This window comes from Acinonyx jubatus, chromosome A1 (assembly GCF_027475565.1).
Source record: "Acinonyx jubatus isolate Ajub_Pintada_27869175 chromosome A1, VMU_Ajub_asm_v1.0, whole genome shotgun sequence".
Taxonomy (NCBI): domain Eukaryota; kingdom Metazoa; phylum Chordata; class Mammalia; order Carnivora; family Felidae; genus Acinonyx; species Acinonyx jubatus.
Genome location: NC_069380.1, coordinates 160744611 through 160756128, shown reverse-complemented (window position 1 = coordinate 160756128; position 11518 = coordinate 160744611).

The window sequence follows — 11518 nt, the reverse complement described above, 5'->3', positions numbered from 1 at the left end:
TGCAGAGTATTTTTATTTGTTCATGAGTAGCTTCCTTTTGCCCCTAAGGTCACACTGTACGGGTGGAACAAACTTCTTGAAGTCTGGCTCTGGTTTCTTTTGTGCTACATTTGAGAGAGAAGAATAAAATAATGCTTGTGGGTGTGTGTGAAGGAGAGAAGGATAAGAAGGAAGGGAGAGAGAGACAAAGGATAGAGAGGCAATACCATTAAATGAAGAGAGAAGGAGAAACTGAAAAAAAAGCAAAGCAATAAGGATCTCTATGGAAACAGAGAAAGACATGAGGAGGACAGAGAGAATATGAATTGATAAATTGAAGATACAGGTCTGCCTCAGAACTCTCTGCCTTGGCGAAAGCCTATATGTTCATGGAAAATTTTGACTCCACTTTGAAAAACATGGCTTTAGATGAAAAGAATTGCTTACTTGCAAGAATAGGAATGAGATTTTACAAAAATAATTGTTGAGTATTGATGCCTGACTGGATATAATTGAAAATGGTTATTATCCTATAAGTGTTTTATAAAGTGTAGTGAAATATGCCTTGAACTTAACCCCTTCAGCACAAACTATACTTCTCCTAGTTATGAAAAGCAAAATACGGAGTATATTCTGTACTCTTGGCTTTAAAACCACACACAAAAGAGGGAGAAATGGCCTGTGCATTCAAATTTTTTTTGCCTAAGGCCATGTAGAAACACAACAACATATAAGCCAGTTATCCCTCTCAAATTTAAGTCAATTATAAAATCAACAAATCCTTCCAAAGGGGCTGAGATCAGGCATCTCTTATTGAATTCCTTTCTACCTGTCAATGGTTTCTTAAGAATCTAGTAGATACATACTTATTCAGTGGTTAATATGAATTCAGTTTACATAACTAAAAATGTGTTGCCTCATAGAAGGGAGACTGGGAATCTGTATGGCATTTGGCTTTATGGACATATTGAAAAAGAAATATTTATGTACAAATATACTTTGAAACACATTGCAGTAAGATATTGGGCAGGGTGTTTCTTTACAAAAATTTTTTTTTACATTTATTTATTTTTGATAGAGACAGAGCACAAGTGGGGGAGGGGCAGAGAGAGAAGGAGACACAGAATCGGAAGCAGGCTCCAGGCTCTGAGCTGTCAGCACAGAGCCCGATGTGGGACTTGAACCCACAAACCATGAGATCATGTCCTGAGGTGAAGTCAGTCACTTAAACAACTTAGCCACCCAGGTGCCCCAGGGTGTTCCTTTTTAAATGTCAACCTTAATTTTACAACAAGGTTTGCATCACAGCATTGCAGCAAAATCATGGGGCACTGTTTCCTTACAATTGATTATATGAGCCCTAAATCTGACCATTCGTGCCCATTATTTGTAAGACTAATGGTGTTGTCCTCTTTCTCCATGATGGTCATGCATCCCTTGAAAGAAGGGAGAATATTTTATCCTCCATATACTTTGTTTTTAATCTTCCATATATATTTTAAAAATACTGAGCACAGATCTAAGCATATGGTGCATGCATAATTCATATTTATTGACTTGATGTGGTTCATCCTACCTTAATATGGCTGCCAGAAGATCTTGTGAATCAGCCTACAAACTAATTTCTTTTCAGATTCCCAAACCTTTCTTGCCTTAACATTCGTTTCAAAGTATCCAGTATGCTGTCCCCTGACTCTAATCTGGGCCAAAACCTTGACGAGGGCATATGAACATGTATGTCACTGTCTGTCTCCTTCCATCTCATCTTTGCTGTTGTTTGTAAGGTATTATTTTGTGGTTTTCTTTCTTTCTTTCTTTCTTTCTTTCTTTCTTTCTTTCTTTATTTCTTTCTTTCTTTCCTTCTTATTGAGTCATTAAGATTTTTATTATATTCTTGGAAAGATGGATTTATGGCTGGCTACCTCCTCATTGTCGTATCTTTATCCTGAATCCAGACTTATGGCTCTGCATATTTTTCACATCCAGTTTGGGAGAGCAAGTCACACATCTGGGTCCCCAAATCAGAATGGGTGATATTACAGACTGAATTGTGTCCCCTCAAAATTCAAGCCTTTATCCCTGGTTTGGCTGTATTTGAAGACAGGGCCTTTAAGGAGATAATTAGGGTTAAATGAGTCTTAAGGGTGAGGCCCTAGTCCAATATGACAGGTCCCTTACAAGAAGTGAAAGAAACACCAGAGATGAACATGCATGGAGGAAAAATGTTGTGAGGACACAGTGAGCTAAAAAGTTCCAGTCTGTGTTTTAGTCTACAACTGTAGAGAGAGGCCTCAGGAGAAACCAAACCTGCCAACACCTTGATCTTGGACTTCCAGCTTCCCGAACTGTAACAGATAAATTTCAGTTATTTAAGCCACTCACTCTATGGTATTTTACTATGGCAACCCATAGCAGACTAATTGGCATCTACAAAATTTCAGAGCAGAAGGCATAAATATAGATAAGCCATTAATGTCATTAATTTATAAAATAAATCTAGAAGGATTAAATTTTTTTATTGTTTATTTATTTTTGAGAGAGAGACAGACAGAGCATGAGCTGGGAAGGGCAAAGAGAAAGAGAGACACAGAATCTGAAGCAGGCTCCAATTGGGACTCGAACCCACAAACTATTGAGATCATGACTTGAGCCAAAGTCAGTTGCTTAACCAACTGAGCCACCCAGGCACCCTATGTAAGGACTTTTTTGAGAATATACTTTTTAGTATAACATGAAGTATAACACACGTAGAGAAAAATGGGTAAATTGTGAGTGTAAATTCTGATGATCTTTTTCCAAAGTAATTCCAAAGATTACACTCATGTAATCATCAACAAGATTAAATTATAGGACACTATGATTTGTATGTAAGTACATGTGTATGTTGTGAGATAGTGATTAATTTATTTGTTCTTTATGGATATCCACATATCCAATAAATTCAGCAAAAATTATTAGAAAGATATCTAGTTTTTATTATTCTTCATGCCAACTTTGCCAGAAATCAGGTTCTATCTGTATGTGTTTCTTGTTCCTATTGTTCTATCTGTACCTGTACTACACGGTCTTAACTACTGTAGTCCTATAAGTGTATGTTATTCAACACTGTCTTAGGTGTCCATGCTTCTCCACCTTTTTACAGAAATGTGAGAATCAACCTGGCAATCTCCATCCAAGAACTGCTTGGATTTTGATTGGTGTGACACTGAATCTACAAATCAATTAACAGAGACATAACATATTTATAGTATTGAATTTTCTGATTCTCAAGTGTTTTATCTTTCCATTTATTTATGTCTTAATTCCACGCTGTGATAATTTGTAACTTTATGTGTAGAGTTTTTACAGATATTTCATTGCTTATTCATAGATATTTGATGTTTTGATAGGACTGTAAGTTACACCATTTTTTCCTCTTTTTTTTTTTTTTTTTTTGGCGGCAGAGTGATAGGGGGAGAGGAATAGATAGAGGGAGAGTTTGAATCCCAAGCAGACTTCATGCTGTGAGCACAGACCCCTAATTGGTGCTTGATCCCACAACCCTGGGATCATGACCTGAACTGAAATCAAAAGTCAGATGCTCAGCCAACTGGGCCCCCAGGTGCTCCACATCATTTTACATTTATACAAATACTTCTTCTAGCTTATGCTACTATATCTAAGGTCAGCTTAATCATAGTTTGGGATAACTATTCTTGTGTTTATAAAGTTAAGGTGAAACGTTACATCTTAATAAAGCAGCTTTTTTCCCCCTAATTAAATGGATTTGAATAAGGTGAAAAACTAAAATCTAGAACCTCTTTTCACTATTTTATTTGTTGGGGGCAAACTTTAAAACTTATCATTGCCATTTTTCTTCAATTACAAAATTAGAAGGATATGAAATGGTCAAGAGGAAGTTATTACTGGAAACCCAAAAATGGTCAACAGGTATCTAATTTTATTCATTGAACAAAGAGAGCTAAAGGGGGTAAGTTCTTTTGGCAAGAACTTAAATGTATTTAAAAGGGAAGAAAACTACACTAGTTGTTTGTTTCATGCGTGGAAGAAAAGGATACATGGAATTGAAGAAGCTAGGGGGGAAAGTGTCTATTAAATAAACACCTATCATTTGTGAAGCAGTTCTAGCATCAGGTGTGGACCTTTGGTTTCTCTTGGGCAGTGATCTTATGTTTTATGTATCTAGAGTGAGATTCTATAGCTGGGTAATGAGTGGGTAGAGTGAGTGAATACATTTTAATTTCAATTCATATCAAATGACCATGATCACAGATTTAGCACCTTAGATTTACTTCCCTGTACTTGAATCATCTATTGCTATGAATCCTGAGAAAGCAGTATTCTGACAGCATGCTGACAGCATCTATCCATGCTGACAGCAGAGAGCCTGATTCCGGGGTGAAACTCACAAACCATGATATCATGACCTGAGCTGAAACCAAGAGCTGGACATTTAACTGACTGAGCCATCCAGGTACACTTGAAAACAAAATTTTAAAGTGTCAAGAGAATATGGAAGTAGAAAATATTAATTAGGAAAACTGAAATCAATCCCAATACAATTATAGTAATAAGAGCGATCTAAATATTTGTGCTTAATGGTGAAGAGTCTCAGATTTGATTATGTAAAACCAGTGTGATTCAAAAACATGGCATTTTCAGGCTAGAGATTTTGAAAACACAGTAGGTAACAATGACAGATGTGGTTAACTGATTTCAACTAAAATACATTTAAAGGAAGGCATGGGTAACAAATAAAATGCAGTAACAATAATCATTGTTAAATGATATAGTTTTAATTATGTTCAGGGACTACATATGTCTTCAAAACTATAAATGGCTGTGATTCTTATATCCTTAATAACAAGGGAAAATGTATTATCAAAAATATCAGTGAAATCTAATTGGGAAAAGGAAAGGGTACATTTTTTATATTGGATATAAATGAGAAAATATTTCTGCCTTTTTATCATCATCATGGGATACAATTTATACTTCTTCTAGTCTGTGTGTTTGGATAGTCCACGAGATAATTTCCAGACTTAGATTTTTTCCCCTATGTCCTTGAATTATTGTGTTGAATGGTTCTTAATGAAATACAACATATTTTGAGTAAAATTTGAAAAAAAAGTTTTTTGGGCTACTCCATGTGGAGTTTGAAAAACATGAGGCAGCCTATTAAGCTTTGGGGAGAGGGTGGAGGGGAGGAGAATGTTCTTTCAATCCAGAGTTGAGAATGATAGCTTGATAGGTGTCTGTACCTTTCCTGGAAAAGGTAGATCACTCTTAATCTTCAATCACACCAGTCCTTATATGTTATTTTAGTGGTTATCTTAAGTAAATGTCAAATTTCTCCAATTTGCTTAGGTTGTCTTCCTGCCTAATATTGGCTTTATTCTTCATCCTGTACTTACAGCCTAACTCAGGCTCTGCTGAGGGACAGGCAACACGAGAAGACAAGACACTAAGGTTAGAGCCAGATATTGACGTAGTTTGAGAATTTCCTGAGCCATCACAGAGTTGTCAGAGTGATCTTATTTTCAGATCTGGCTATCTCAGGGCTTCAAGAGTGTTGGTCACCAAAACAACATCCTCAGTGGAACACCAGCAGCCTCATGCTCATTGTTGTCCAAGGCAACTCTGGATGTCTATATGCCTGTTATTCTGGGATTTATTCAAGTGAGTGTCCATATTTTCCCCATTTTGGTGGAGTTAAAAATGAAAAGGAATATGTGATAGTAAAACTAATTGAAGAAAACCCATGAAAGTAATCAGAAAAATTAATGTGATCCAAGTGTTCTATATTCATTAACCAATTATAATTTTCATATCAATTACACTGTCAGATTAAACACACAATTTTTTTCAGAGCCTGTACTTTGCTCAACTGATTGTCACATGCTTTCAAATTAATACACATCACCAACAATAAAAATCCTGAAGTCTGAGTAAGTTGGCAATTATGCTGATGAATAAAGAAATTAGAATACAAAGGGCGAGTCTTGCTTTGCAATACAATACTCAGTCTTCTCTTGGTAAAGGTTTCAGGTGAGTAATCTGTACCCGTACTACTCTACACATTTATGGGGCATTTTGGAGGGGACAGGCTATGGATTTATAGTAAGGTAATTTCTCTGGCGTATATTTTTACCTTATCAGATAACCAAACGCTGCTGCTGTGTAGTAGAGGCCTTGCTCTTCATTAGACTGCGCATGTGAATCTACCAGAAGAGGAGAGAGCAGAAGACATAAAAGAATTGTCTCTCTCCAGTTACCATGTCAACATCTGCCATATTCTTCCTCAGCAGCTCCAACCCTCTCCATGATGGCTATTGGTTGTGAAAAGCATGAGTATGTGTCTGTCACTATAGCTGATGCCCACCTTGTCAATGCCAATGTCTGTGCCAAAACCTAGATTCTGATACTTGGAAAATTGGGATCCAGAGTTGTGGGGGCTATAGTCCTTAGGGCTACAGAGTATTGAGCAGAACTGGAGAGCATGTTCATTTTCTGATTCTAGCTTACATTTTCTTAGAACCAAGTCTAGTATGTCATGAACGAAGATCATTTATATATGCCTGCAGGCCCATCTGCCAGTTGGCCCAGATTCTAGTCTGACAATTGGCTAATACTTCATGCATCCATTTCTCTCATAAAGATCAGTTTAGGCCACCAAACTTAACCTGCTTGCACACCTCCTCCAGGAAACATCCATCATGCCTGAGTAACTCTGATTGCCAGCAAAGGACACAGGTGGGACACAGAGTGGGGAGGGGCAGAGTAGGAAACAGCAAAGGACACAGAGTGGGGAGGGGCAGAGTAGGAAACACAGAATCTGAAGCAGGCTCCAGGCTTTGAGCTGTCAACACAGAGCCCAACATGGGGCCTAAACCCATGCACCATGAGATCATGACCTGAGCCAAAGTCAAATGCTTTAACCGACTGAGCCACCCAGACACACCAGAATTTGTTCCTTTCATCAACTATTGCACCTAAATGAAGATGTCAATTAAAACTGAACCCAGGAATTTTGACTTGCCAGATGTGTCCTCTTCAGAAGTTATTTTCAATTTCTTTAAGTCAAAAATTCCTGAAATGATATTTGTCTTTATAAGGATTCCCCAAAATACATTTTCTTCAGAGAATTTGTATTTGAGAGGAGTAGAATTTTGATTCCTATTAAAATGATTTATCTTTATTGTTTCATTCTATTTCAAGAGCAAGCCAATTTTGTAAATTCATTTCCAAATGTCTCTAGAGATCTGCTGACTACTCTCAAGCAATTACAAATAATCAAAGGGTAGACCATTATCTGAGATGGAGTGATGGTTCTATTAACTTCTAAAGTGAGCATCTGTGTATATAAGAACAGTGAATTTTCCCTAAATTCTAATCTTAACTACCTACCTCTTAACAGGAAATAAATACAGGAGACCTTCTCTATTGAAGTGGAAATAGAGACACACATTTCGGTTGTTTATAAAAATCCACTATCTCAAGTCAATGGAAGACTATAGTAAGGAAACATGTGACACTTTCAAGATTCATAGACATTTAGGGATTTAAAGGAAATGGAAAATGGCACTTCAAAGCTAATAAACAGTTTAGGGGGTTGGTTTTCCATAGTTTCACTAGCTGGAGCAAGTTGAAGGATAGCAAGAACTATTTATTGCCTGGAAATTATTCAGCAGAATTCTTACATGACGAATGAAATTTTAGAAATAAGTAACATAGGTATGGGAACAGCTAATAGGTATTTTTGGAGCACTCACTTGTAGAGGAACTCTACCAGATAAGTTTGAGATCTTTTAGTCTCTCCAGCCTGTGGTTGCTCATTCCAGTCATGGGGCCAGCTTCCTGGGAACTGCCGCTTGCTCTCAAGTTTCCTTGGAATGTCACAGAGATGATCATGGGTCATAGACTGCAAAGCATTCTTGAACTAAGGCAGTATAAAACACAATCTTACAGAGCCTGTATATTCTTTAAATGCCCTGCCCTGCCTTTTGCTCCCCTTTTCCTCCTCCGAGTCATTCCTAGACCACTATACATTCCCCTCTTCATCAGCTAACTTAGCAGGAGCTACTTACTTGGTTACCTATGTGCATCATCTTTCTCTTGAAAATTTCCCAGCTTTGTCATATGTTAGGAAAGCAACTCGTGCTTCACAGAATTCATACTTTTGTTATATGTTCCCAGCAGTAGAGTTGGCAAATTTTGATGAATTAATGAATCCACAGGCAAATGTAATTAGATGTTAACATGCAGCCATACTAACGCATGACATTTAAGTTCAAATAAAGACTTTTTTTTTTAATAACTCAAAATAGGGTTGGGAATTTAAGACAAGAAATCTGGCCTTGGTATTTGTCTTGATGCACACCTGAGTGGAGTCTTAAGTCAGCCAAACAGGGACACTTTGCTTTGAGGGGTTTCTGATTTAAATTTGATTTCCAACTGCATGAATTGGATGTCCAATCTGTTACACTTTTGAAAAACATTCATTCTGTAGTTGTCCAAGTTAGAGAAAACAGTAGAGGTTCCTGAGCAAATGTGACTTCACCATCTTTCTATGGAGCACTGTATGATGCTTCATACTAAGACCTTTTCAGATTTTAACTTAGTTTCTACTTACTTTCTACTTAATTTGGAAAATGTGTTTTTCTGCTCAGCAATCACATCCCAATATCATGTACAAGTTCTGTCCTCTGTCAGGTCCTATAGCTGCCAGTCAGAGCAACAGAGCCTTTTTAGCCTCCCATAAGTCACGCAGGTGAGCTATCCTGTCCTTATAACCCAAGTTACAAGCAGAGGGAGAGGCTCCTAGTGATCATCAATTTTCTCTTCTATGGCCACAAGATGGCAATGTGATGATTTAAATTCAAAAGTTATTGAGCTTTATTTTATTGACTTTAGAGGGCTTTAAAGACCATGGAATCCACCTGAAGCAAATACTTAAGATGAACTGGAAACTGTATCCCACAATATATTTAGTGTTTTTTCCATGGTTCAGTAGTTTGTTCCATGGTCAGAATGATGCAGGCCTGGGCAATGTATGATTCCATAAGCACACATATTGCTTTCTTTTCTCCTCTAACATACTTGAGTGTAATGGTTGATGCAAGCTCATGGATTTGGCCTTTACACAGTAACGAGGCAGTTTCAAATGACATTGACTGGCACTGGAGGACAATAGCAGACGCTTTGATTTCATTTTTCTTTCTCTGAAATGTAGACAGAGTAAATTCCATCAAGGAGTTAGCTTTTGTAGGGCAATGAATCTTGTTCTTTTATAACTAAGTCATTTAACAATTCATCAAAGGCACATTGTTTTTCTCAGTGAGAGAATATATGGTGAACTTTATGAAAAATTCATTTTTTAGGTGTTTGAATCTATATTGTAGAATGTAGGATTCAATGTAGAAAACTATTTAATGTATTTAGGATCATACAATTTGAAATATGCAGGTATGTGTTTCTTTTTAATTTTTAAAAAGTTTATTTATTTATGTTGAGAGAGAGAGACCAAGCAGGGCAGGGGCAGAGAGAGAGGGGGAGAGAGAGAATACCAAGCAGGCTCCACACTGCCAGAGTGTGTATATGTGTGATATGTATATATATGCATGCATGTATGTGTGTGTGTGTGTGTGTGTGTGTGTGTGTGTACACACGTATTTACTAACTACCTAATAGAAAGTTTGTAAAGATTAAGGAAGTAATCCATGTGGAACACTTGGTATAGTTCTTGACACACAGACATCATGCAACAATTGTTACTATAATACTTTTATTTTTTGTTGTAATACTCATGGTTGTTGTTACATTGAGAGTTATCCATGGGAACCAGTTATCTTGGTCCTGTCACAAAGCCACAGATAAAATTTTGTGTCCAACTATCTGTTTTGGAAATGCAGACAATAGCTAATTCATGTTGACTAAAACTTTAAGAAGTGTTTTATATGCATAATGTCTCTTCCCTCCCTCATTCTCCCTTAAAATGCCCAAATTGCCTTTTCACAAATCAGAATGGAGCTCAACTCTTTCCCCTACTGTCAGTAGTTACTGAGAACAATCTATTTTTACCACTTTAACCAATGCTCAGTTATGGTTATCTTTGACGGAACCCAAGAGTAGAGAAGCAGGAGTGAATTCCTTTACTGTTACTCATAATTACCTTAGTGGGCTGGATGTTTCCTCTCCCTGCAACTCTAGCCTTCAGGGCCAGATGTCCTTGTCCCCATAGTGAGCACACATTTGCCTGTACCCCATTGGACTGTAATCTACATCAGCCAACTGGACGCTTTGAACTTCTTGTGTCCAGAGACTAATAGGTGAGAAGTGGAGATACCATTTCGCAGGAGTAATTGATCCTGATCATCAGGAGGAAGTAGGACTTCAATTACACAATTGGGGCAGGGCAAGATAAACTATTTAGGTATCCCTTAGGTCTTCCTTCTTAGGGAGTGAATTGTATCCCTTCCCCCCTGGTTTGTGTGTTGAACCCTTAATGCCTAATATGACTACACTTGGAGATAGAGTACTCAAAGAGGTAATTAAGATTAAGTGAGGTCCTAAGAGGAGCCCTGATACAATAAGACTGGTATCCTTGGAAGAGGAGGAGCTATGCTACCAGAGAATATGCTCTCTCTGCATGTGTAAAGGAGAAAGGCCATGTGAAGGTTTGGTGAGGAGGCAGCCATCTGCACACCAGGAAGAAGAAAGGCCTACTCGAAGAATGGACTCTAATGGACCTTGGTCTTAGACTTCCAGCCTTCAGAACTATTATTCAAACTTGGTCTGTGGTATTCTATTATGGAAGGCTGGAAAGACTAATACATTCCTGTTGCCCATTTTTTACTGTAAATGAACAGTTATAGCAATTGTAGCTTGAAAACAGCACAGTGACTTGGGGTCCAGTCCTCTCTGGAATGAGGGTTTGGGTCATGTCACCAGATATGCCCTGGAGACCAGCAGAGTTGGCAGCTGCAAGGGGAATCTAGTATAGGTAATGAAGGAAGGTGATATTGGTATTGATGATGGGTTGGGCAGCTATTTCTACTAACCTTCGTATTTTTATTTTACATTTCTCCACAAAATTGAGGCTTACTAGATTCCAGAGGATGCTGTTTCCTGGGCATACATGCAGAGATGGAGCTTGGTGGTACAAAGGGGGTCCACATAGACAGGAATATGTGCCACTCAGATCTTTGTTGAAGGAAAGACTTACTATCCAGGTGCTGAAGCAAATAGTCTTCACCTGTTGAGTGATTATCTCAATCACATAGCCATCTCACTTAAAGTCATGCCCTTCCAGGGTCAGTTCACATCTAATGAGTGAAGCAGGCAGAAGTATAAGGCTCACTTATTTTGTTTCAAAGCGGGACAACGCTGAAGGATCACTTTAGCTCCAGATGATTCTTGGGTCTGGTGAGCCTGTAAAACCTGTATGGCAGTTTGGCCTCTTCCTCTGCTCAATTCTAATTCTTTATCTTCCCTTCCACAATTGTTGATCCTGGTGGTGCTCCTTCCAAAACATCTTGTA